This window comes from Amia ocellicauda, chromosome 15 (genome assembly GCF_036373705.1).
Source record: "Amia ocellicauda isolate fAmiCal2 chromosome 15, fAmiCal2.hap1, whole genome shotgun sequence".
NCBI classification, from domain to species: Eukaryota; Metazoa; Chordata; class Actinopteri; order Amiiformes; family Amiidae; genus Amia; species Amia ocellicauda.
Window position 1 is genome coordinate 14,610,998 of NC_089864.1, and position 27,601 is coordinate 14,638,598.

Sequence of the window (27,601 nt, forward strand, 5' to 3'; positions counted from 1 at the left end):
AGTCCCTGTCTATTGGAGCAAGCGGTGGAACAGAAGCAGAAAGTGGCCAGTCATGAAGTTCCATAGTCTTATAGAGAGATGTCCATCTGGGTGCATTTCACCCGACTTGATTTCTCTTAAACTAAAAGATCGTCACATACCACAGGATGTTAGATCTACCCCAAATTTGTCAGCTGGGGCTTCGTGGCAAGGGCCTGGTTAGCCTTGCAGCTGCTCGTACGTACATAAATATGTATAAAGGTTCAGAGTTTGTGCAGAATGATAAATGTGTATAATGGTTGTGAGTTAATGCAGACTGAGAAATGACAAGAACAGAGTGTGTTACTGCAGATTCATATACAAGTAGAATGGATATACAGTAGAAAACGAGCATAGGGGGTACTGCATGTGAAAGGTGCCAACGTTTGCAGGTCAAGAAGAACTGATTTATCTAAATTAAACAAATATTTACCATTACAGAAGGATACATGAATAACAACAGTTTGAAAGGTCTACTCATAGTCATATACAATCGCTATCCCTAATCCTGTCACAAAGCAAACTAAACTTTAACTACACCAAAAATGTACAGGCACAGGAAAACAACAGTAAACCAACATGCAACACAATTGCTTATCGAATCTGCAGCGTTCTTCAAACCGAATATATACCACAGGAAACTACAATTGTACTTCAAAATGTCTTGGTTGATAAATATGACCTTGGTGCACTGCTTGCCTTGCAGTGACCTATTGGGTCTCTGGTAAACAATGTTTCTCAGTTAAAGCATGAACCCAACATTAAATGTAAAATGTCTTCAATAAGGATTTGAAATAATTTGATCTCTTTGGTGATCATAATAGAACATCAAGACCAAGAATCCACAGGGTTAAGAAGCCCTTATGGCACCATGACATCGTCTGCAAATAATTAGTTCTAAGTATATTATTTTAGGTGTTTGTGGATGTGATTTAGAAACATGTCCTCTTCGGATCAGTGACCGTAGTTCTGTGGAAAACAACTATCTCATTGCCGTACAGGACTATAAACACATGAATCAGTAGTGAGAGATTTGCCACTGCCACTTTTGATCTGTGCCCTTGCACTTTGCACTGACAGCTGCTTACAATGATTTTCAACTGTAAAGGTTGATGTACATCATCTTGTATAGCATAACTATTTTAACCTTTCCGTTTATGTTTCTTGTCAAAGTGCATGTAATTGTCAAAGTATTGCAAGAAAAGAAGAATGGTTAGATCAAACGATAAGCATTACAGTTATGTTAGAATTGGGCTACAACTGCTGCAAAAAGCTGATGGCAGAGGAGTAAATGGAGCGATTTCTCTTGGTTCTGAACCTAAGCCTGACAACCTGACTATTACCTTATTCTAGGAAGCTATCCCATTTGCTTCAACATTATATTCTTCACCTTACTTAAATAAAACAAACTAATTTTGTAGAAGAGTTCAGATCAATAATTTAAGAAGCAGCATTCATAAATCTGTATTATCACTTTTTAAAAGTAGCCTTCATTGTATTGCAAGATTCAAACCTGTTCTGGGGGTTTCTGGAACATTTCGTATACCATGAGAGCTGCTGCTTTCTGACTTTACAATATCACTTAGTAGAATCTCTTTTCTTTTGACTATCCAAAGCCTGTCTGTTATTCTACATTTATATTAACATACACACTCATATCATATACATATCTGTATAACTGGAATGAATAAACGGAGGGTTCTGACTGTGAGGCTCATGAGAGAACTATGTTCTAGCTCAGTTAGGCTTGTAAATAATTGCAATAATTAGAGCTTTTAAAGCATAACTTGCATGGTAACGTGTTACTATACTGTGTAAGTAAGATGTATACCACTCAACCAGATCGATTCTGTCATATAAGCAACATTTAAAACTTTAAAATGTAAAACTTGGCAATAGGCAAATGGCAAAACCCATGTACGTGTGCTCCTTCAGTTTAACACAGTGTTGTCATAACTTCCTGCATAGCAGAGAGAGGACAAAATTACTGGATTTATCTTCCCCGTGGCAACGTGCATTATTATCAAGCCAACCGAGTGTTATTGTATCTTATTCCATATTCTCACTTCTTGATAGGAACTATATTTTCCATTGACAGCATGAAAGTGTTGGTGTGTCCATGGCTGCTGGAGAAACAGTGAAGACACGGTTATTCATCCCCTTTCCAGCAGCTTAGGAGATTCATGTGTGTTGGAGATGCTTTGTGTAAGTAAACCACATCCTGAAAAACTGAAGGAGTTCTAAGTTTTAAAAGTTGCTTATAAGTTACACGGTAGCAGCATGTAACAACACATAAAACACATATTTGGTTACCATTTCCATTTCCCTTTAAGGATAATTAGTGATATTACTTGTTTTTGTGTATTATGGTTTATTTATTAATTTTGAATTGTGACATTTAAAAGTGGTCAGAAGACCATTTACATTAACCAAAAACATTAATCTGTTGTTTCCAATAAATGTTCAAGTTGTACAATGGTTTAAATCAAGCACTTCTTACACTGTTTAAATGCTGTAGATTTGCAGATGTAGTCGTTATTATGTAGCACCTCTGCCAGTGTTTAATCTCAAGAGTTTGTGGCCAGTGTTTGTAGTGATACTTCCTGTTTTCTGAATTCCGTTTTCACTCCTAACACCTGTTTTTTGCAGATAATTTAAACACAACCCATTTGTGACGTCAAAACAGAAATGCAGTTTCTCTGGTACTCAGGCAAAGGAGTGGTACTGATATTTGTGAGCTAGGTTACTAGGATGTCCCTTTTTGTTGCATGAAGGACAGAAGAAGTGGATTATGCTATAGATCATACATTCATTTTATAAGGTCAGTGTCTCATTTTTAGGTTGTGCTTTCCAAATGTGCAGAGTGAAAAATTATATTTTAAACATATCTAGCTTTTTTGTGGGTTTTTCTTTGTTTCAGTGAAATGTTTATGCATGTCCTGTATGTTTGTAATTAGTTTCCTGCTTGTTAATTATTTTTCAGTGTACAGTGTGTCAGCTAATATGTGTATAGCAGTGAAAGGCTGATTTATTACCAAGCATGGAAACTGGAATGGAACCTTTGCCATAAATTCCTACTACTATTACCATGTCTTTATGGGACCTAAAACATACTTCATCAGATAAAATCTAGAAAATAAGATCATACATTTATTGGGTGAAGTTTGATAATGTTCAGACATCAAAGTTAATAAAAAAACGAAGAAAGGAAGTTTTCTTTAAAGCCCAGTGGTTCTGAATGTATTATACATGTAGCTTTTTCCCTTTCCAAATCATATATTAGGAAGTATGGCTTTTGTTGCGTGTGTGACAGGTTGCTAATTCATTTTCAACATTCTGAGCAACGTTCTAGCAGAGTTGCTTTTTTAGGTTTAATAGTCTTGAGGCCGCCTCCTGGTGGACATTTTGCAAATTTAATACATTTGCTCAGTATTCATATTTGAACTCGGATATATAATCATTGATTGTCTTTTTCTTCATCTATATGGTGATTATTAGTAGTAATAGTAGTGCTAGTATATATTTTACACTTCTTAGACTGCTATTTGTTCAAATAACCAAGTCACAGAATATGATTTGTGATTATAGGTAGGGTACTGAGTTTAGCACAACTGTCTTCATTTGTTGTGAGTGTTGCCAGGTCAGAGCATCTCTCTCCAGAGCTGGAGGTCTGTAATTTGTTGTCAAGGAGATCTTAAATAACTTCTCTCTAATTACCCTAGGTTTAGCAGCTACACCGTTCCTACCTTCAGCTGCATAGTTTGGGAATATATTCTAATTTTATATTTAAACCTTTCTTTTATTTTTTTCTTCTAAACTTTAAAGATATTCAGTTATTTCATATATTGCCAAACATGATCCTAAAACCTTTCAGATTATTTACTCTGAACTGTGAAACTGCATTACACTGATGAGAAGAGAGACTTTTAGTTGAACTCCATTGTATAACATCAGTAAGTTTCCATGTTAAGGCCAAACAGTTTGAACCCCAATCCTGGACTTGCCAACATTTCAAAATAACCTGATCCAGTGAGCTCAGTAGAAAAACAACCCTAACCTTAACATAACCCTAATTTCACACTTTTAGTTAATTGTATAATTAAATAAGTTCTCTAGACCAGGGGTGCACAAAGTGGGGGAGTTGGGCAGATTCTCAGTAAAGGGGGCGTGGTGAGCGAGACAATTTTGCCGTTTCACTAAAAGAAATCCCCGCTGGCCCTGTTCGCCCAATCACAGCTCGCCTCCCTGCACTCCATGTGGCTGACTAACATGGATAAATGGTTGATATGTACCAATATAAAGCAAACAAAAAGCCATGTTTGTTCAATTGAGGACTCCCAAATGAAAAATAGGAAAAGGCTCTCAAACGAGGATGATATTGAATGAACTGCATGAAGCACCAGCTGTGCAGCACCTTCTCGACGTCTATTGGTTGGTAAGCTTAACTCCAAATCAAAAACGAAAGTGCGCAAGTACTGAGAGGATTATCTCACACTTGTAAATAATGAGGAATGACCACAATGTGTCCTTTGTTAGGACATTTTAGTTAATGACAGTGTTGCTTCACCTGGCGTCAGTTTTTAATGTAAATGAGGGTCTATGGACCACTAGATTGGACACGCACAAGCTCAGTATGAGAGTCAGTATGGGTGCTGGCGGCCATATTGCTTAGGACGGAAGTACAGTGTCTATAACGCAACAGATAGATGTGGAGATGCAAAATAGGTGTTTATTGTTGTTGAAACTATTATTTATAACAGTGAAATATTATAACTACAAATATTACATTGAAACGTGTTTAAAAACACATAATTGTTTTGTTCATTAAATCTGATTAAGTGTAGGCTGAATTGGAATTCAGTTATAGTAAATGAAAATGAATTGTTGTACTTGCCATCATAACCCATTATGATTTTACACTCAGACATAAATCACTTTCGAATTCAATGTTATACTCACAATTGGATGTGATTTATTTACACGAACACACATATAAGCTATTCTAACTAAGAATTAAATGCTGTTAAAAAAACAAATCTGATCCAATGTGCTCTGCTCCTTAATTTAATTAAACCCATATTTATTAGGGGTTATTGAGTATTATTGTAATTACTTTAAGTAGGTCCAAAGTTATCATACTTGATCTTCTTTATAGCTTATACTGTAATGTATTAAAATACTACATGTATGTAGGTATATAGGTTATAACAACTGTACTTCACATACACATAAATACATGCCCTGCCGTTCAAAAGTTTGGGGTCACTTAGAAATGTCCTTGTTTTCCATGAAAACATACATTAAATGAGTTTGAATAGGAAACATAGCAAAATGAATAGGAAATATAGTCATTGACAAGGTTAGAAATAATGTTTTTTAATTGAAATAATAATTGTGTCCTTCAGACTTTGCTTTCGTCAAAGAATCCTCCATTTGCAGCAATTACAGCCTTGCAGACCTTTGGCATTCTAGTTGTCAATTTGTTGAGGTAATCTGAAGAGATTTCACCCCATGCTTCCTGAAGCACCTCCCACAAGTTGGATTGGCTTGATGGGCACTTCTTATGTAGCATACAGTCAAGCTGCTCCCACAACAGCTCAACAGCTGGCCACTCCATTATAGACAGAACACCAGCTGACTGCTTCTTCCTTAAATAGTTCTTGCATAGTTTGGAGCTGTGCTTTGGGTCATTGTCCTGTTGTAGGAGGAAATTGGCTCCAATCAAGTGCCTTCCACTGGGTATGGCATGGCATTGCAAAATGGAGTGATAGCCTTCCTTATTCAAGATCCCTTTTACCCTGTACAAATCTCCCACTTTACCACCACCAAGCACCCCCAGACCATCACATTGCCTCCACCATGCTTGACAGATGGCATCTAGCACTCCTCCAGCATCTTTTCATTTGGTCTGCGTCTCACGAATGTTCTTCTTTGTGATCCGAACACCTCAAACTTAGAGCCAGTTTGCGCTGTTCTGTGAAGGGAGTAGTACACGGCGTTGTACGAGATCTTCAGTTTCTTGGCGATTTCTCGCATGGAATATCCTTCATTTCTCAGGACGATAATAGACTGACGAGTTTCAGAAGAAAGTTCCTTGTTTCTGGCCATTTTGAGCCTGTCATCAAACCCACAATTGCTGATGCTGCAGATACTCAACTAGTCTAAAGAAGGCCAGTTTTATTGCTGCTTTAATCAGCACAACAGTTTTCAGCTGTGCTAACATAACTGCAAAAGGGTTTCATAATGATCAATTAGCCTTTTAAAGTGATAAACATGGATTAGCAAACACAACGTGCCATTGGCACACAGGACTGATGGTTGCTGATAATGGGCCTCTGTACGCCTATGTAGATATTCCATTACAAATCAGCCGTTTCCAGCTACAATAGTCATTTACAACATTAACAATGTCTACACTGTATTTCTGATCAATGTGATGTTATTTTAATGGACAAATGGACTTTGCTTTTGTTTCGAAAACAAGGACATTTTTAAGTGACACCAAACTTATGAACGGTAGTGTACAAAGTTATAAAATGAAATAACTGATTATACTATTAGTACTGTACCGTTTGAACCGATCTTTGTTTTCTTTAACCTATTTGAAAACATTTAAGATATATTATTATTAAGACCTACAAGTTGTAATATACTTGTAGTAGTAGTTATATTATTAGTAAGGAGGTCGAACAATCATTAACAGTGTTTATCATTGAATGTAGACATGCTCTAGGTAAGAAGGTTTGGGTTTAAAATAATCAACCACATTATTATATTTGTATAAATTATATAAAATCAATATATAAAAAACAAACAAAAGTAATTAATAATGTTAAACAGAAAGTCTTCTGAATTGTATTAATACAGGCCACAGTACTGGTACTTAGCCTTTTTATTGAAACCTGCGAGTCTTCACAATACCTGCATACCTGCTCAATACACAGGCATGTGGATGTCGGATATTATTGAAGTATATTATTATTTTATTTTATAAAAACAACATCAAGAATGATTTCTTTCTCACTTTCAGAGACATGGAACATAAAATTATCATAAAGAATGTAATTATATTTTAATATCTCAATTTCATTTAAATATTAATTACAAATACAGTATTACTGATACATAGTAAATCGACATGAATAAAGTTTGTGTTTTATGAGCCATAACCATCAGAAGACATAACTAGGGCCTGACAGATATATCAGAGCACCGATATTATCGGCTGAAATACTGGTACTATGGCATTGAGCAAATTTTTACTGAACAGTAAATTAAATCACTTCTCAAAATTAATAATACTAACAAAAATAAAGAAATAACAGTAAATGTTTCCGGAAGATGTTGACTGGATATCAGCAAGCTCAGATCACAGTGAGAAATCTAAAGAAAATGAGTGAAGAAACACACCTCTCAGACATTGTGTGATAAATTTGAAACTATAAGTATTCGTATTGCAATATTTTTAACATATGCAGCAATAAAAAAAGAAATAGAATGGAAAAAACGGAGCTCGCTTTTGGAAGAGAATGAAGAGAAGCTGTGAGCACTGAGGAGGACTTGGCCCGTGTAAAATAAGCCAAACCAGCACTTAACACTCGTATTTATTCTAATGTATTTTATGTATTTTTGCAATGTTTGATATGTGGTTGATACTTAATATGTATTATATATATTTATCTACTTAAAGATTATTGTTCAAATGTAAAAATCCTGCCTACAATGCATATTTGTCACAATTTCTCTCTCCGAGCCAAATTTGAGGGATCCATGCTAGACAATTTCTGTTTTCTGCATGCCAGCAAGAAAAAGTAAATTTCAGCAGATATATCGGTAATCTGAAAATTTTGCTCAAAACAACCTGTATCAGTTGGGCTCTAGACATAAAATGAACAAAATTGCTTAGATAGCTTTCTTATCAAAGCATTGTACACCGCACTATCCCTGGACAAGATGGCGTCTCTTTTTACACACCACAATGACGCAGTGTGACGTGTTGGTGTGTCCCGGCCTTTACGACACAATTGCAGACAGAACATGCAGAGCATGTGAGTAAACGAATTGAGTTAAATTCGGATTAAACTTTTTTTCACATCATCATCATCATCATTATTATTATTGTTGTTATACCTGATAGTATTTGTTTAGGTAGCCTACATTATACTGGACTATTTTCATCAAGGATTTTTGTAATGTTTGTAAAATTGTGGTCGTCATTTATAAATGATTCTAGACAACCTAACTGTAACTTTTAAATCTTTACTCCCATCATTATCTGTAACATCTGTTGAAACTTAGATTGGGCAGATATTCTACTATCAGATTTTCCTTTTTCCTTTTTTATTCTCACAATTTCTTAAATATCTGACAATTCAGTTAATATAAATGTTGTGAATAATTAGTTATTAGCTAAATCCTGTTCAGAATCTTTATACTGAACAGTGATGCTGCATTGCAGTGTCAAATGGATAGACCTTACACTATAAACAATTGTAACATCAGTAGGTTACCTGCCACTAATTCTAACTCACCATTGTAATTTTTTCTGATATGCCACTGAATTATTGTGAAGACACACAGGTGAAAAACAAAACAGTAATACATTAAATTAGTAGTTTCTAACCTAATGACGCACATCTGGAGAGGAATTTAAATCCAATCCTGCATTCCGGGTTCGATTCCTGATGTGCAGATGTTATTTCTTATGTATTGATATTCTTATTAATTCATTAATTTTAAATATGCATAATTTCCTGGAGTTAAACGGTATCAGCAATTATAAAGGGATTAATAAGGCTTTTACACCAACACAGACCTAAAAAGCACAGCGTCCAGAATAAATATTATATAATTACGATGAACGTTTAGAAGATTTAAAAAAATAAAATAAAGTTCATCCATAAAATGTTCAATGATGTTCATGCTTAAACTCATAATGCGGGACATTGTTCCATGTCCTGCAACAATAACACATGCTCAAATTTCGGGACTGTCCCGCAATATGTGGGATGACTGGTCACTCTATTGGTGTACCATACAACCATGTATGTTAGGTAGGTAGACTATACATATGTGTGTATGAAAATCAGTCCAGCCTCCACTAGGTGGCAGGCGTTTCCTGCTTTGATCACACATTTCACAGATGTCACACGTTTTGTACGTTACGTTTATGGGTATTCAATGGATATTCAGATATACAGTGTGTGCATATTAAGTCAGTATTTTCATTATTTCCATGCACAGTTTTCTAACTCCAAACCATATCAGCCTAAATAATTAGTGGGTAGAATCATTTTCAGGTGATATAACTGCTTCATGAAAGAGGGTGGGGCTTCAAGTGATAAATACCCCATTTTCAGGTGTGCATAATTATTAGGCAGCTTTTTCACCACAGGTAAAATGGGCAGAACAAAGGATCTAACTGATGCTGAAAAGAAAAAAAAGTAAAATGCCTATCAGAAGGATGCAAAGGCAGAAACACGATCCCACTGAATAAAAAACATAACCTGAAGCATCAAGAATGGACCAAGAAATACCTTAAGCCCTTAAGGTTGTATGGCCAGATGAGATGAGCGTGACTCATGGGTGGGCACAGACGGGTGGGCCCGTGGCTGGATCAGTAATGGACAAAGGGCACCAGTTCGAGTCAGGCGCCAGGTGGGGGTGGGGTAATGGTGTGGGCTGCTATGATTAACGATGAGCTAGTTGGACATTTTCGGGTTGCAGATGGGCTGGGAATAAACTCCTAAAACTACTGCCAGTTTCTGGAATACACGTTCATCAAACAGTGGTATAGAAAGAAGTCAGCAGCATTGAAGAGGACCACGATATTTATACAGGACAATGCTCCATCGCATGTGTCCAAGTACTCCATTGCTTGGCTAGCTAGACAAGGCTTCAAAAATGACCGAATAATGACCTGGCCCCCCCCCGTTCACCTGATTTTAACCAATTGAGAACTTGTGGGCCCTTCTCTAGCGTGAGATTTACAGGGAGGGAAAACAATACACATCTTGGAACAACACCTGGGAGGCTGTGGTGGCTGCTGCAGCTAAACTTGGTCATGAACAAATCAAGAAACTGACAAATTCTGTGGATGGGAGGCTCATGAGAGTCATTGAAAAGAAGGGTGGCTTTATTGGCAAGTGGACTGCATAGAATCAATATTAAAGGCCCAAAACTGTTATGTTTTATGCAATTTTATACTTATTATTTGTTAAACATACTTTTATTAAGTTTTAAGGTAAGTGGAGAAATAATAATTCGTAATTTAGTTGCCTAATAATTATGCACACTAAGATTTGATGAAATTCTTGTATTTCCCCCTGAGAGACAATTCTGACTGTTTCTTAAACATTCGGTTTTGATGCAAAAAAAATGTTTTGGCTTCACTAATGGCATTGTATCTGTCCAACTATTGAAATTACCTTTAAAAATATTTGCCTAATAATTCTGCACACACTGTATAGGAATGCATTTCCTCTCCAGGTTGATTTGTATTTGTGCCAGTAGATTCTTATAAAAAGCAGCCACTGTAAGGCAGTATTGCATCATTTTATTTGCCTGTATAATTACTGTCAAACAAATAGTACATTCGTCATTTCTTTGTGCACTCATACCTAACGTACCTGCTGCTTCATTGTTGTAATGTTCAATCTTAAAGTGACTGGATCCTGCTGGCACACATTTTAGGAAATCTAATAATTAGCACTGCAGTATCATCTATAGCTAAAGTAAATAAAATACATGCATAAATAAACACAATCTCTTATTCATTGCAGTTTGCAGTTGAATTTTAGGTGTCCATGCAAAACGTATCAGAGGTATTGAGATTCTGTTTTCAGAAACTTTGGTCTCTTACATTTTTCAAGTGAATTTTAAGGAACTAAAGAAGCAGGAAATGTTTCAACATTTGATGCAAAATTGGCAAATTACCCAAGTACCAAATACTTATTATTTATAGACCTTTGAATTAAATTGGATTAATACTTAAAAAAAGTTTTTAAACTGATAATTTTGTAGTATTCACTGTATGGTAATTTGTTTTTAAGTACTGCCACTGTTCTTGTCATCGCTGCAGTAATTCTCTTCAGCTTGATTTCTTGTAAACCGATTCTCAAACAGATTGTATTTATAAGAATCTGAAACAGGTTGAAAATTGCTTGGCACACATTCATCCCTTGAAAAATGCAAACGATTGCACACTGAGAACGGGAACACATTTGTGTGGTTTCATAATGCAACATAGTAATTTCAGAATATTAAAATACTCGTTTTTCACCAGTTTTGGCCATTTTCCCACTGGAGGAACATTAAATTACCTGCAACATTTTTGCTGGATCACCGTTTCAAACTAATTGTTGAAACAAATGATTCTCTTAACATAATAGAAACAAAAAAAAAAAAACAAGCATGGCGAATGATCAGTTATTCTCTTAAGTTACAATATTGGCTTCTGGGAACCAATAATTTACTATTCATTTAGGGAAGAAAAACAGTCACTGTCCTATTTAAGTATCAGCTGAAACATTAGCTCATTTTAGTTTTGCAAATACCATTATGAAATGTGTAAGAACAATAAAAGCTACTGACACAAAGGTGTTACAATGCTATTATTAATGAATTGACTTGATGAATTGCACTTTTTCTCAGACGTGTCATTCAGATTCACAGGCATTGTGGTTTCACAGGCCAGAAAACTGAGTCGGCATTTGTTTTAATAGTAGGTTTAATAACTTTGATTTTTATTGTTTAACATCAAATACTTATAACTCCAAATGTCTAACATTTTATACTATATTGAATCACCTAGAAGGTTTCCAAACGGGCCGTGCAGAGAGATTGGGACACAACCTATACAAATGTGAATCTACAAGGAGAATGGGAATTGTCACAGAGTACTTACATTCCTGTGGTGCATATAAGAACATAAGGCACGACCCTTTGTATGAGGCCTGTACAGTGAGGGGGAAAAAAGTATTTGATCCCCTGCTGATTTTGTACGTTTGCCCACTGACAAAGAAATGATCAGTCTATAATTTTAATGGTAGGTGTATTTTAACAGTGAGAGACAGAATAACAACAACAAAATCCAGAAAAATGCATTTCAAAAAAGTTATAAGTTGATTTGCATGTTAATGAGGGAAATAAGGAGGAGCACATCAAGTGCTGTGTGACCCCTTTTTGTGCTGAACTGCGACAAGTCTGCACCGGGAGCCAAAGTTGCCATCTTTGGTTCCTGGAAACCAAGAGTCCTACCACATACTGGCTGCACAAGTCAAACCTTGAATGCATGCAATGTTAATACATTCATATTTGTTTTAAAAGTTTAAAATTTCTGTTCTTCAGATTTTTGGGTTCAAGTTAATGTGCATTCCAAGAATGGAAGGTCATTAGAAATCCCAGGATAGTGTGTTTACTCCTCTTGCTACATGTCAAAATATCCTCCATTGTAGCACCTTGATTGTTCCAATACAAACGATACCAAGTCATTACATTTTGGTGCATTTTAGTTCTCAAAAATTGGTAACTTGTCAGAGAACATTTTTCCATTCATTTTCAACTGACTCAAAAATTCCTTTCAGCTACTTACCACTCTTTGTTAACTAAGAAAAATTACTAGAGGTTTCAAGAATAATTGTTTCTACTAGTCACCTATACTGTTACATATATTATAGGCTGTTATATATATTGGCGGAACAATCAAGCAGTTTTCACTGAGAATTATCTGATATATACTCTAGTATAGTGCTGCAAGCAAACCAGCAACGCCTTTGTGTTTCTCTTAATTGAGCCATTAGTTACTACACAGAAACCCCAGGGTTGCTCTGGTGATGATAGAAATCATGTAAATAATCCCCCATAAACATTACAGCTGAAACCTGACTAACTAAAATCTATCTTTGGTAATGTACAATAGAGTTTGGTAGCAATATTTGAATTGGGAAACATTTAATTAACTGTCTCAGCACATGCTACTGTCACTAAGACAGTGAAAAATAGTTTGTCATGTGCAATACTTATATTTTGAGTTCAGACAAAGAATTTGACATATCTGTGCCACATTTTATCAGGCAATTTTTTTTTGTAAGCCCATCTGTTGCTCTGTGCGGTTTAAGATCTGTTTGCCCTCAACACCAAACAGATTTCACACTGGCCTATTTTACACACATCTCCACAGACTCATACCTTTATATTGACATCCATAGCTAAACAAAGATTTAACGGTCTTCAAGTCCCACTATTTTTTTGGTTTTTATGGAACTAATGTTTTTCCTTCTGGATTCATAAGAGAAGAGTCTAAAATTTCGACATCCCTGCTCAGTAAATCTACACTCACTATAACAATATTCTAGTGCTAAAGCTTATATTAGCTGCTACCTGATGATTGAATATATTGTAAATATTGGGCTATAAAACAATGTAATTCAGTATTTCCGCATACAAGATAAAAGTAGAACTACACTGATGCAGTCAGCGCAGTCAGCGCAGCACTGTTGGTGACTCGAGATTTCGCAGCCCAGGACCTCAAGAACTGCAGGAACCTTGAAGTTGAAGGAAAGTTGGTATCCCAGCAACCTGATTATCAGCCGTCATCACTGAGCAGTTTTCACCATCTGGCCAATACTGGACTGAAACAATTGCTCTGCACAAGCTCCATTTGAGATGCACCACCTGGCATCATAAAATGTATTAATACATAACTGTGGCTACATTTATTACACACAAAACAATAAAACTGGTTTCTGCTGGGAAGTTCCTTATTAAGTCCTTTTTGTTTCTGAAGTCTACACTTCAGTTTACTGTCTGATTTGTATATCTCTCTATCTGCCTGGACAGAGCCCTAAATAGAAGAAGGACTGCAATAGCTAATCACCATGCTTTCTCCTATATATAATATATAATACAATGCACTAGTCACTAATGTAACACGTTTCTGCAAATTGCAACATCTGATTTTGTTTCTGATGAGTTGTGCACAAGACTGCAGAGTGACAGGTTAGGCTACATTTCTTGACAATGCTTTTAATTTCATTTTAAAATAATTCACATACAGTCTACCTTGTTTGAGAGGGTCACCAATATATATATATATGCATTTCAATCTGAGGTTAGTGTGGTGACTTTTCAATGTAAAGCCTGGAAATACCCATGGTTTGGTGTCTTACTGTGTTAACCATATTCTCCCTATTCTGACTTATTCACAATGCAATAATGTGGTTTGGCAATAATCTGCTGGTTATACATTTTTTAATTATACTAGTCCTTCATAGAAAACCACTGGGGAAGAAGAAGCAGACTGAAGATGATCTTACATGGGACAAGATAAAGATTGTTGTAAATGTAATATAATGTACAATACAATTTTCATGTAGGTGCTGTAACACTTCTTTTCTTGACAAGAATAATAAGATCTTGAAAAGCACACTAGAGTAAAAGATGCTATTATGGGAAGTCAGCGTGCTACCAGGCAAATCAGAGGACTTCTCTGTTTGGAGTCAAGCCTACTAGAAAATAATTTACATAAATCCATCAGTTTCATTCTGTAAATTGAACTTATGCCCCGATAACGGTGTTTAAACATATTGAATTACATTTTTTGTCTGTGTAAATGTACATTTTTATTTGTTTTATTGTATGTCTTCAGATGTGCTGGTCACCCATTTCAATTTCAAACCGTTGTGGTCAATTGATCAAGGGGTGGTGCATGAGAATCATGCAGTAGGTCATCTTTGCATGCCAATGCAACATTGCATATTTAATCTCATAAATCATCACACGTATTAAAACAGAAGAACAAAAGCTTGAGATAATGCAGAGGTGTGACAGATAAAAATACATGTTTCAATAGGGTGGTTCTTTACAAAGCACATACTTTCAGAATTATTCATATTGCCATATAGGCCTATGCTTGTACAGTGTTGTTAATTCTTGAGTTTTTCCGTTTTCAAGAAACGTAGTCCAACTCTGACACTCTCCCCTGTGGTTTCAGCAGAATTCAACCGTATTAATAATAGAAGAAGAGGAAGAAGTGTTAAAGCGGAGATGGTCAAGCATGAAAATAGTCATATTTGTGTATTTTCTTTTTTCTAAATTTCACATTTGGTGACAATGTATAATTATTATAGCCCAAGCCTGTTATTAAAATAAGTAAATACATTGTTAAATGGGAACTCGAGCTATAGGGCTCTAGGGCTTAGTGTACCCCTAATTCAAATGCAGTCTTAACAATTTACCAAATTTTAGTCCAAATTTCCTTTTAAAATGTTAACACATTACTCTTCAGCAATCCAGACAAAATACTCAAACCAATTGTATATTTAAATGCTATACTATCTAAAGTGCGCCAATTCCAAATCTGACTACAACTCATCTGTAACTGTAACGCAACATCTGACTGTAAAGCTATACCCTCTGTTAATGTCAATAGAATTAAACAGCCTGAATCAAATGAGAGAAACCTTGAGAGGTTAGCTGGCGTCTCTATGAGGGAACAAAAATCCGGGCCCAACCTTCCAGCATCACTAAACTCATAACTTACAATTAGCAGTGTCCTTGATGGAAACACAAGGGACCAGTCCAATGACAGGACGCTCCGATTTGAAGGAATAACCTGAAGGATGGCTTCTGCACAGCACAACTTACTGCTAACACAAGTAGGCATCATGGAACAACCATAAACCCAATGATATTCATGAAACCACTCAGAGCTACCTGCTGCTTTTGCATCATGGAAATAGTCCACACCACCCCCTTTATAATGCCACCCTACCCACGGCTAATGTCAATGCCTGTCTCACACTTAGTGGTACAACGAGGCAAGACAAGACTAGTATAAGAGCACAAAACCAGGTGAGAGATTGTCGTCAAGTTGTGAAGTGCATGGTCAGACTTGGATTCAGAAAGCTGTTTATAGGCCCACAGCCCACGAGTGGCGAAATACACTCCACAAACAGATCCCCCGGTACAGGGGATTTATATACTCTGGAAAGTGTAGGGCAGTGATGTCACTGTAACGTCCTTGTGTTGACAGTGAACCCTTACACCAGTAGTGAAGCACGTAGGTGGAAACGTGGGTTGCTGGGGATGCTTTTGCTCGTGCACAACCAGAGGTTAGAGTAAAGGTTAGAGTAATTCCATTCCATGAGATAACTTGTGGTTGACAGGATTGCTGTCAGGCTAAACTTTCATTACTTTATTCTCTGGTAACAGCAACAGGTTTTCAAAATGGGGAAGTGGTCTTGCAAGGCCCCTGACCTAAACACCATTGTCCTAGTTTAGGGTGAGGTGCAGAGAAGTGTGAAACGCAAGATAGTAAATAACAAAGTTCTCTATGGGGTTCCAGTGAGCCAAAGCCTAACCCAGCGTGCACAGTGCAACCTGGATAAGACATCTGTCCATCACAGGGAAACACACATGTACACCACAAGGAGCATGTCTTTGGGGCGGGAAACCGTAACGCCTGGAGGAAAGCTCCACACAGGCAGACCGCCAAGGCCGGGCTTGAACCCAGGTCCCAGGAGTTGTGATCAGGTGCACTAGCCACTTTACCACCGCATACTTATATCGATAGTTGGCCCCTTCATTTTGACAACTTTTATGCAAATACTTTTGGCTTCTCACAGGATTTCAAACAAAGTAATTTATTTATTAATTTATTATCACCTCACATTAAAACAAAACAAGAGGAGTCAAAGCAAAATGGGGGCCATTAGTTAAAATGCAAAAGATGTTATTGTAGTCTACGTGTTTGTTTTTATTCACAGAATGAAAGTTTTTGTTATACACAAGGAACTAATCAATTAACTATTTATAAGAAATGCCAGGCAAGATGCAAATGTGTTCTCAAAGAAGTAGGGCACAGCATATTCCACGGTAGTGTGCGGTTACACGTTACTGTATCTTGTAGCTGTGAATGTGCAACATACAATGACCCAAAAACTGATCTGTGGTTCATCATCAACAATTTCACATTGCTCTTCTTTCTGAAACCAGCAGCTCTCTTCCTCACTGCTCTTTCTTGTATCTGCCATGGAGATTACATTGTGATTTAAGATCCCAAAGGGTGATGAGTTTCATTTAAGTATTGTATTTATTTTTAATGTTCAATTTTGAATGTAATACAGTTACTCTGGATTATAGATACAATACTATTATTTATTTATGTATTGGTAGAGGCTGGTATCCAGGACTACTTACAGGTTACCACAAGCATTACACAAGTGCAGCAGTATAATTCAATACAAAATTCAAATTAAGCATACATTCAAAGTACAATTGAAGAATTACAAACGTGCAGAAGTATAATTAGTCTAGATACAACATGTAAAATATTAAAAAAGGAATAATCACAATGTTCCGTTAATGTTATATTAATCGATCTTTTTGGACTAACTGTTCAATGCCTATTGATAACAATTAGTAAGAGATGTTACTTTGTTTCTGTTAAAATAACTTGCACAAAGTTAGTTGTAATTAGACATTCCTATTCCATACTTTGCATGCAACGTCAGCTTTGATGTCTGTGCTTTGCTGAGTTTTCCTTTACTTACTTACACAAAAATACTGTGAAAATACCTGGTTGAGGCATTTTAGGATCACATTAGTATGAACTCTTAAAGTAAAATATGTAAAACATACCATACAATCTACAATCTAATTCATTTGTGCAAAATGGTAGTCTTTATGTGGCCTTTTTTAGGGAAATTTAGATGAATAATAATTTTCTGGTGTTTGAATGCATTTCCTTTGCGTACATGTAGTTAAACAGTGCTTACTCAGCATTTGGTTAGCATGTGCGGTCTTACACCCCACGGAGTGTTTCACCTGAATCATCAATGTTTCCCATCAGGCAAGGAAACATTTTTCAGTTAAGGTTGTTGAGAAAAAAATAAAATAAAGTTTAGTGCTTGATACTTTATGTCCAGCTAACAAACGGCCCAGACCAAATGACAGGCTTGCTTGCATTAGGTAGAAGGAGGTGTTCAGAAAATTGTAATTTGTTTTAATTACGTAGACAGTGAAACTAAAAGCTTTCTCTCATTTGGTACATATAGTTACAAAAAAAGCAGCATTTTTTTCAGTTACATAAAAGATACTCTGATTTTTCAGCTTGTTTTACTATTTATCCAATGAATAGAAAGTGTTCTTCTCTCACACTCCCACACACAGATGCACACACTCGAGACACTTTGCAGTGCTTTCTGAAACTATTGTGCTTGCTTTGAATGCACAGGAAATGACAACCAAGGGCTGCTTAACAAGACTCTCATAAAGTGTAATCGTTTAGCACCTTCCTCATATGTTAATTTCTGATGGGGAGGGGAAGAGGATGGCAAAAATGCTATACCAGTTCACTTTAAAATAAATACAAAGTTTACAGCTTTTGTATCATCCACACTAAGTTTTTACTGGATACATTCAGATTTGCTTTTTGACATCCCACTTTTGAGTGTGAAATTCATCAGGGATACAATGGAACTGCAGCATGAAGCTAAGTTTCTCACCCCATGCAATGTTAATGGGCACCATGGTGTCTACCACGTGTTCCTGCCTTTTCGATACATTGTCATTTGTTCCAATGAGTTTAGTCTTTCACTCGTCTGAGACGGCGGGCGTGTATGGATGCAGTCTCATCCACCACAGTCATGTTCATTGAAACAAGTGCCAGTTAGATCCTTATCATGGCGTGAGGCTGGAGCACTCATAACCGCTGTTGTACAAACATTGACTTTGGCACAGAACTACAAGATATTCCAGGAAGGACACCTGCCTGTGCTAATGGTTCTTTGACAAACATTGTTCATTTAAATGATAGTGCTGGAGATGGAAAATAATTAAAGCATCCTAATACTACCCTAGCTTGGCCATTTGCCATGTATGAAACCCCAAGGTCTTCTCCACTACAGCATGCAGACCAATATATATGCCTATTTGGACAAATGCCTAAATAAATTATAATGGGTAGTATACCACAGCTCAGAACTTGTATTGTGGCTAAAGAACTTTGTCACTTAGGGGTAGTGTAAGTATATTATATAACCTCATGATTTGTATAACCTGAATGATTTGTTGTCTAAATGATGTTGTTGACAGCACCTGTGTTCACTGTGTGACATCGGGAGTTTTAGCTAGTGTATGTGTGTAAAAATGTGCACAAAGATCTGCATACAAAATTAAGTGTTTGAAAACAGATATTAGACAGAAAATGTGATGTTAGGTTGTACTTCCTCTATGTGTAATGTTTTTGTGTGTAGTTTTGGTTTACTTTACACATTTCTTATTGTTATGCTTTAGAATATAGACTTTCAAGTTGCTCATAACTTGGCCAGCAAGCTTTATTCTAATACATACTCAAGTTTGAATTGCAGAGAGATTCTCAAAATTACCACCACAGGAACTGACATTTCATATTCTAGTGTTATGCGGGTGTTTCTTTTCTGAATTTTGTGTTTTAATTTCTAAGAAAACTATGACTTAAAATGGCTTTTTTTTTTTTTTATCTCTTGAGCAAAACATATACCGATATTTTTTATTCCACATTTTTTTTTCTGACGTAGCATATTACTGTATGATTAGGTGAATCTTTTGATGTTAGTACTGTAACACAAATGCAACCACATTCTTCAGTTCCCTTTCACTTTCTGATCAAGCTCTACTGTAAAGAAACCTCTTTCTCAGCTGGGCTGACTGTTTTGTCTAATGGAGGAACTACTACTGACATGTAATCTATGGTAAATGTATTCAGTTATTAAACGCAGAATCCTCCTCCATACAGTTACAGTTACATATTACATGTATTCTCATTTCTACAGGAAAGTACAAAAAGAAAAAATATTTGCATCAAATTATTCGTAATTTTAGTAATTGCAAGCAAGGAAGGTCTGATCTGATGTTTCCTTTCCATATAGGCCAATGTATCTTGGAATCCTCAGGAATTCCCTGAACATGTCTCAACGAAATGTAAAATAAAGATGCTTAAACTCACAGTTAATTAGTTTGAATTGGCAAAGAAATGTACTTTTTCAATTTAATTCATGAGTGAATGAAAAAGCAGTCTATTCTCTCCCTCTAAGGCACACCAGCACAAAGCTATGCCTCTTCTGAAACTCAGCAGTTAAATATGTTAAGGGGGTCTTCATCAAATCTATTACGTGCAAATTTTAGGATAGTGATTCCCAATCATATGAAATCATATGATTAAGCAAAAAACTAACCACCAGCTAAGCTATCATGAAACCTATCCTTATAAGATGAGCAAGATGAGTGTTTGGACTGGATGGAGCTCTCCAGGGAAACGAAGGCAGCTGCTGATGAAATGTAACACCACTAGGCGTCACTCTTTCCTCTGGCCTTTACTCACGAGGAACTGTTGAAATGAACTGTGCTGTTCCAGGTAATGTCTTTGAGATCCAAGCTGCTAGTTGCTTCTGGTCATTAAAGATTTCCAGAGTACTATTTTAAGTATTTCATCCTTTTAACCCTGGATGAATTCTGCTATAGGATTTCTCAGTCTGGCCTGCCTAAATAAAGTGTCTTATGTAGTTCCTGACTCCTTCAGTTTATCTGCTGTGCCTTCTGTGGAAACTGTTGTCAGTGCTATATGTAGGGAGTCCCCCTTCTTCATGTAGAGAGCTTTGAGATCACAATTGTTACATTAATGCAACTCGATGAATTGTTATATTATCTATATGATCTATCTTTATGGGTAAATTGATACATTGTGTGAGTCAGCATGGATATCCTGACAGATTTTGTCTTTTATGAATTCAACAGTATTGAAACCTAAAGAATGTGGCAATTTTCAGATAGTTCTTGCATTCTGTTGTGTGACTGCTTGCCTTTTGCCAGCTCTCAGTTTTTTCAATAAAAAACAACTTCTTACTGTGCAACACTTTATAAATATATACAGTCATATGTTTGGTTTGCAAGTGTGTTTATATAGAAATGTGCATAATACACAAATGCATTTAAATGACAATGTGCATGCTGAAAAAAAAAAAAAGCTTGCAAAGACCCTCTAACCTATTTCTTGATTAATGCAATCTACGCACATTCACACCTACAGAATGGAACATTGACTGGTCACCACTTCCTCTTATTTGGCTTACTTTTGTTCCATACACTTTAATAATTATACAACAACAACAATAATAGTAATACACTTTTTTGTTGGTGTTGCTGCTTGTGCTGGTTAAATGTCACATTGTGCCAAAAAAGGAATCTTCATGAGATTCAAGGATTAATCAACTATAATATAAACATGTGCATGTTAGGCCAGATGACCTCCTTTTATTTATTTGCAACAGCTCTGAAAATGTGATATCTTTATTGTTTTATTGATGGCAGTTTTGTTTGGCTTATTTATACTGGTGATATCTTGATGACTGGTGAAATGTAAGTATGTAATTTAAAAAGCAAACATATCACAAATATAGACGCAATAAAAAGTAAAGAGTCTGTAGTTTGGGGAAAAGTGTATTTTTGTGATTAGTGTACATATTGCAGTGCAGTTTTTGAAACATGCTTTGTACAGAGTAAAAGCACTGGCATTAGAGACTTAGGCTTTCATTAACATATCCTTATGTAGCGACTATGATGATGTCACAAAACACGTTAGTGTCTTGCATTTGCCTTCTATCAGAGGCTCTTTCTTCACACAATTATCAGAGCAAATACATTCTATGAACTATTAAACTATAAATGGGGGGGTGTCCATAGCAGGAAGTGAAGTTACAAGAATGAATAAGCAAAGGAAATGAAGGACAATACAAAAGTGTAAACATAATAGAAAAGGGAAGTGAGGTGTTACACATACACATATATAGAACATAGTGCCAACAAAAAGTCTACACCCCCCTTGATGTTTTTTTAAACATAGTACTGTGTCAGTGCCTCAGAATTTCATGCATTTAAATAAGGATTTTTTACACTATTCTACACACCATAATTCACACTGTTAAGGGGAAAAAAAATATTTTGAAAAAACACATTAAAAATACAAAAATTGAAATCTCAAAAATTGAAGTCTCCACCTGCCTGAGTTAGGTAGAAGCTCCTTTGATAGCAATTACAGTTGTGAATCTGTTGGGATAGGTCTCTGTGTACACTTAAACAGGGCATTATTTGATAATTCTTCTGATCATTGATCATTCTTCAAAACTCTTCAAGCTCTGTCAAGGTCCTTACAGAGCGTTGATGGACAGCAATCTTCAAGCCACACATTTTTGATTGGATTTAGGTCAGAGGACTGACATTTACCTTTTTGTTCCTTAGCCAGTCTAGTGTAGCTGTGGTTGTGTGCTTCAGGCTGTTATCATGCTGAAAGGTGAACTTCCATCCCAGTTTCAGCTTTCTTGCAGAGGGCAGCAGGTGTTCCTCAAGGCCTTTTCTGTACTTTGCTCCAATCATTTCTCCTTCTATCCTGACAAGTGCTCCAGTCCCTGCCGATGAGAAACATCCCCATAACATAATGCTGACACCACCGTGCTTCACAGTAAGGATGGTGGTCTTTTCTTAAGAAATTGAAGGTATACGGCAACATCCAAACTCTGCTTAGAGCTGGTCGTCCTCCTGAACTGAGCAGCCGGGTAAGAAGGGCATTGGTCAGAGGAGCCCCCAGAGGCCAATGACAACTGTGAAAGACCTACAGCGTCCTATGGCTGAGATGGGAAAATCTGTCCATGTGTCAGCAATAGCTCAGGTATGCCACAGATCTGGCCTGTATGTAAGAGTGGCAAGAAGGAAGCAATTTCTGAAAAAAGCCCATGTCAAATCCAGCTTGGAATTTGCAAAAAGATTCTGTGGTCCAGTTAAACAAAAATTGAACTTTTTGGCCTAAATGCAAAGCTTTATGTCACATCACCCAGGTAACACCATCCCTACTGTGAAGCATTGTGGGGGCAGCATCAAGAAATGGGAAGTGGTAGTGCCATGATATGCTTTGCATCAACAGGGACTGAGAAGCTTGTCAGGGTAGTGGGCAAAATGGATGGACCTCAATACAAGCAAATCCTTGAAGAAAACCTGCTTCCACCTGCAAAAGACCTAAACTGGGATGGTTTAAAAAAAAAAAAAAAAAAAAGTTGTTTTGTCTCGTAGCTGTATGCAGCTCCGCTCATTAGTTATTTCACTCCAGCGAGAACAGAGCTGAGAGACCGTCGCAGCAGCAATTAGCTTATGAAGTAATTAGCAGTTGGCTAAATGTAAAGGAGCAACATGGCAAGCATTGGTGAGCCAGAACTAGAAGACGGCCCAGTGTCATTCAAGTCTGCCTTCTGGGAACATTTCGGTCCCCCTGTAAACTATAATGGGGATTGCCAACGAGTGGTGGATAAAACTTCTACAACATGTAGGCTCTGTTAATTGACGATAGCCTATTCAAGTGGCAATACAAGTAACATGACTACTCATTTGCGCCGACATCATCCCAAAGTCCCAATCGGTGGGATTATTCAAAAAAATGAAATGGCAACGACTTCTCCCCACAGCTGCAGTGATAGCAAAATTCATAATGGCAGATATGAGACCCTTCTCTGTGGTAGAGAATGCAGGGTTCAGAAACATGTTTAAAGTGGTCGAGCAACGCTTCACTATTCCTTCCCATACACATTTTGCCCAGACATTAATACCTGCCTTATACAAAAAAACTAAAGAACAACTTGAGAGCGAGTTGTCAGAAATGTGGCCTGTTGCTCTAACAGCGAGAGGGTATTCTCCACAGCGGCTCACATTGTCACAGCAAGCCGATCTGTGCTCACTGCAGGTAATGTGGACAATGGACAGACTAATCTTCTTCAAGAAAAACTTGAAAATCTGATAAAAATGTTTTTATTGGAAAATAGAAAATAATTTTTCTCAGGTACAAATTATATTTTTTTCTTCTTTGGGAGTAACGTGTTTCAGGTGGTCCTATTTTGTTTAAGGCACTGCTATGTGACTTAATTTTGATATATGCTGCTGGACTATGCACTCTTGTTGAAGTTCTGTTTTAAATTACTATTTTATTTAATGTTATAAGGCAGACTGCTGTTTTTTGTTGTCCCTTTTTTTCCATATGCTCCTTGGAATTTAAGCAACCCATGTTTACTAGGGCTGCAGCTATCGATTTAATATGATAATCGATTATTCAATACATAAAACGGACGATCATGCAAATAATCACAACAACAAAAACATTGTTTTATTATCAGTGCATTCTTATGGGGTCCTGGTGCCAACACGGCATCCTATTCTCGAGTTTGCCGAACTCTGTAAATACAGGGCTCTGATTGCCCTGAGGAGGACTACACATTTTACATTACATTTAATCACTTCAACTCCAGATGAAAAAGTGAAAACCCTTCCAAGGGACCAGATTTAGAAAATATAATGATTTAAATGCTTAAAATTGCTTACAAATTGTATTTTTCATTACCCCTTTATGTACTACATATCCAGGTCAGTAAAGAGATAAGTACAGGGTTTCTTGAACAAAGAAAACAATGCAACTGCATTTTCTTTGTTTACAATATTATTCTTTATAATAAATAATGAACTTTTGTAATAAAAACAAACACTAAAATGAAACTAAATAATACATAATATTAAACAATACACCTTAACACTAATAATACGCAATACACTGGAGCTCATATGAAAATAATAAACAATACCCTGAAATGAAAATGAAAATACACTGAAACGCTGTAAAAATCAATTAACAGAAATTATCAACTAAAACTCAATCTATCAAAACCTGTGCCATCAGCGGCTTGCTCTGTGCAATGTATTGAAATGTACAATACAATAAGCTTGGAAGGATGCGCTACAGATGCGCTACAGATGCGCTACAGATGCGCTACAGGCTCCGCGCAGCATTGTGACGGATCTGGCTGCCGCAGACGCTGCTTCATTGCCTTCTATTCAGCACTGTTATCTCACTGTTATCTCGCCACAGCACTGTATAGCTCTTGCTAAAAACTACATAAACTACAACTAATAATAAAACTAGCAATTATAATATAAAACTGTATTTATATACTTGTAAAAGGTGACTGGTTTGCCGCAATAGACAGAAGACTTCTAGACGTGCACAGGTACATGGAGGCTCTAAACAACATGCGATTGGATGAAAACATGGCATGATCGGCTTTCAATTCACATTCTGCAGGATAAGCACTGGCTTTGGAAATGACATGAAACCACGTGGTACTGAGGGTTTTCATCTGACGTGTGTGTGTACATCATGGTATTGAAGTGGTTAAATGCTAAGTGCTGTTGTCCTCCAATGCACCCAGAGTCTATGTTTCAAAAGTCGATATCTAAAATTTTTCATAGAATTTGACATGCCTGAAACATGCATATAATCCACGTGTCTTCCATCATGGTGCACCTATGCACAATATCCCACATGTCTGCAGCATAACTTTAAAATTACTTTACATGTAAACCTGAGTTTCCCAGCTAAAATCAATTCATTTGTTCGATGTTTGCAACTGTCGGTGGCACAAGCATTGGCAAGAAACCAATTGATTTTAAGAAAGAAATTCTAGTGTGCTTGTATTCAAAAGTCACTTAAGTTATTCTGTAGCTTTGGAAAATTACATCTACGTGCGCCACGATTGAAGACAGATGTAGAATTGTGTACGTGTATAGGTATGGCAATTTCCATGTTGAAATTTGGATATAGATTAGCATTAGAGAAAACCTTAAAGCAAATGCAACACTTTTGTCTGCGCAATTTCATAATCAATACCACAGTTGCCCTATTACTAACAACGTTGCAAAAACGTACAATGCGTTTCGTTTCTCAAGCTCAAGCTTGTTGGATGTGCTCTATTGGAAAGCTAATTCTGTTTCACACAGTCCACAAAGCACCGTACGGTTATCAGTCTCTCTCTCTTATAAATACTCCCACAGTTTTGATGCTTTTGCCCAAGTTCTGTTTTGTGCGGTAGGCTGGCTGCGATGTGCAGGTTCAGCCATTTTTCCAGTGAGGCGCATACAGGTGGATGACAAATCAAGTGATGCATTACTGCCACCTCCTGCTGTTGGGAATGAAACACAGAGCTAGGAATATGGGCCAAGGATGTTAGGCAAAAGGGCTAAGATCAATTATATTAATAAGAACGGCTTAGAGGCAATGTAGCTAAATGACTGTGAGTGAGTTTTGTGAACCATTTCACCCCTAATATACACTCACCTAAAGGATTATTAGGAACACCATACTAATACTGTGTTTGACCCCCTTTCGCCTTCAGAACTGCCTTAATTCTACGTGGCATTGATTCAACAAGGTGCTGAAAGCATTCTTTAGAAATGTTGGCCCATATTGATAGGATAGCATCTTGCAGTTGATGGAGATTTGTGGGATGCACATCCAGGGCACGAAGCTCCCGTTCCAACACATCCCAAAGATGCTCTATTGGGTTGAGATCTGGTGACTGTAGGGGCCAGTTTAGTACAGTGAACTCATTGTCATGTTCAAGAAACCAATTTGAAATGATTCGACCTTTGTGACATGGTGCATTATCCTGCTGGAAGTAGCCATCAGAGGATGGGTACATGGTGGTCATAAAGGGATGGACATGGTCAGAAACAATGCTCAGGTAGGCCGTGGCATTTAAACGATGCCCAATTGGCACTAAGGGGCCTAAAGTGTGCCAAGAAAACATCCCCCACACTATTACACCACCACCACCAGCCTGCACAGTGGTAACAAGGCATGATGGATCCATGTTCTCATTCTGTTTATGCCAAATTCTGACTCTACCATCTGAATGTCTCAACAGAAATCGAGACTCATCAGACCAGGCAACATTTTTCCAGTCTTCAACTGTCCAATTTTGGTGAGCAAATTGTAGCCTCTTTTTCCTATTTGTAGTGGAGATGAGTGGTACCCGGTGGGGTGTTCTGCTGTTGTAGCCCATCCGCCTCAAGGTTGTACGTGTTGTGGCTTCACAAATGCTTTGCTGCATACCTCGGTTGTAACGAGTGGTTATTTCAGTCAAAGTTGCTCTTCTATCAGCTTGAATCAGTCGGCCCATTCTCCTCTGACCTCTAGCATCAACGAGGCATTTTTGCCCACAGGACTGCCGCATACTGGATGTTTTTCCCTTTTCACACCATTCTTTGTAAACCCTAGAAATGGTTGTGCGTGAAAATCCCAGTAACTGAGCAGATTGTGAAATACTCAGACCGGCCCGTCTGGCACCAACAACCATGCCACGCTCAAAATTGCTTAAATCACCTTTCTTTCCCATTCAGACATTCAGTTTGGAGTTCAGGAGATTGTTTTGACCAGGACCACACCCCTAAATGCATTGAAGCAACTGCCATGTGATTGGTTGGTTAGATAATTGCATTAATGAGAAATTGAACAGGTGTTCCTAATAATCCTTTAGGTGAGTGTATACAGTGAGGGAAAAAAAGTATTTGATCCCCTGCTGATTTTGTACGTTTGCCCACTGACAAAGAAATGATCAGTCTATAATTTTAATGGTAGGTGTATTTTAACAGTGAGAGACAGAATAACAACAACAAAATCCAGAAAAACGCATTTCAAAAAAGTTATAAATTGATTTGCATGTTAATGAGGGAAATA

At 37.0% G+C, this 27,601-nt stretch overlaps 1 long non-coding RNA gene across 1 annotated transcript in view; it reads left to right on the forward strand.

The window, feature by feature from the left end:
- The first annotated feature begins 2,673 nt into the window (after nucleotides 1-2,673).
- Nucleotides 2,674-27,601, forward strand: part of LOC136771530 (uncharacterized) — a 68,890-nt gene continuing 43,962 nt past the window's right edge. Inside the window, exon 1 of the long non-coding RNA XR_010822339.1 lies at nucleotides 2,674-2,839. This is a non-coding gene — a long non-coding RNA (uncharacterized LOC136771530). The remainder of the gene's footprint in view (nucleotides 2,840-27,601) is intronic.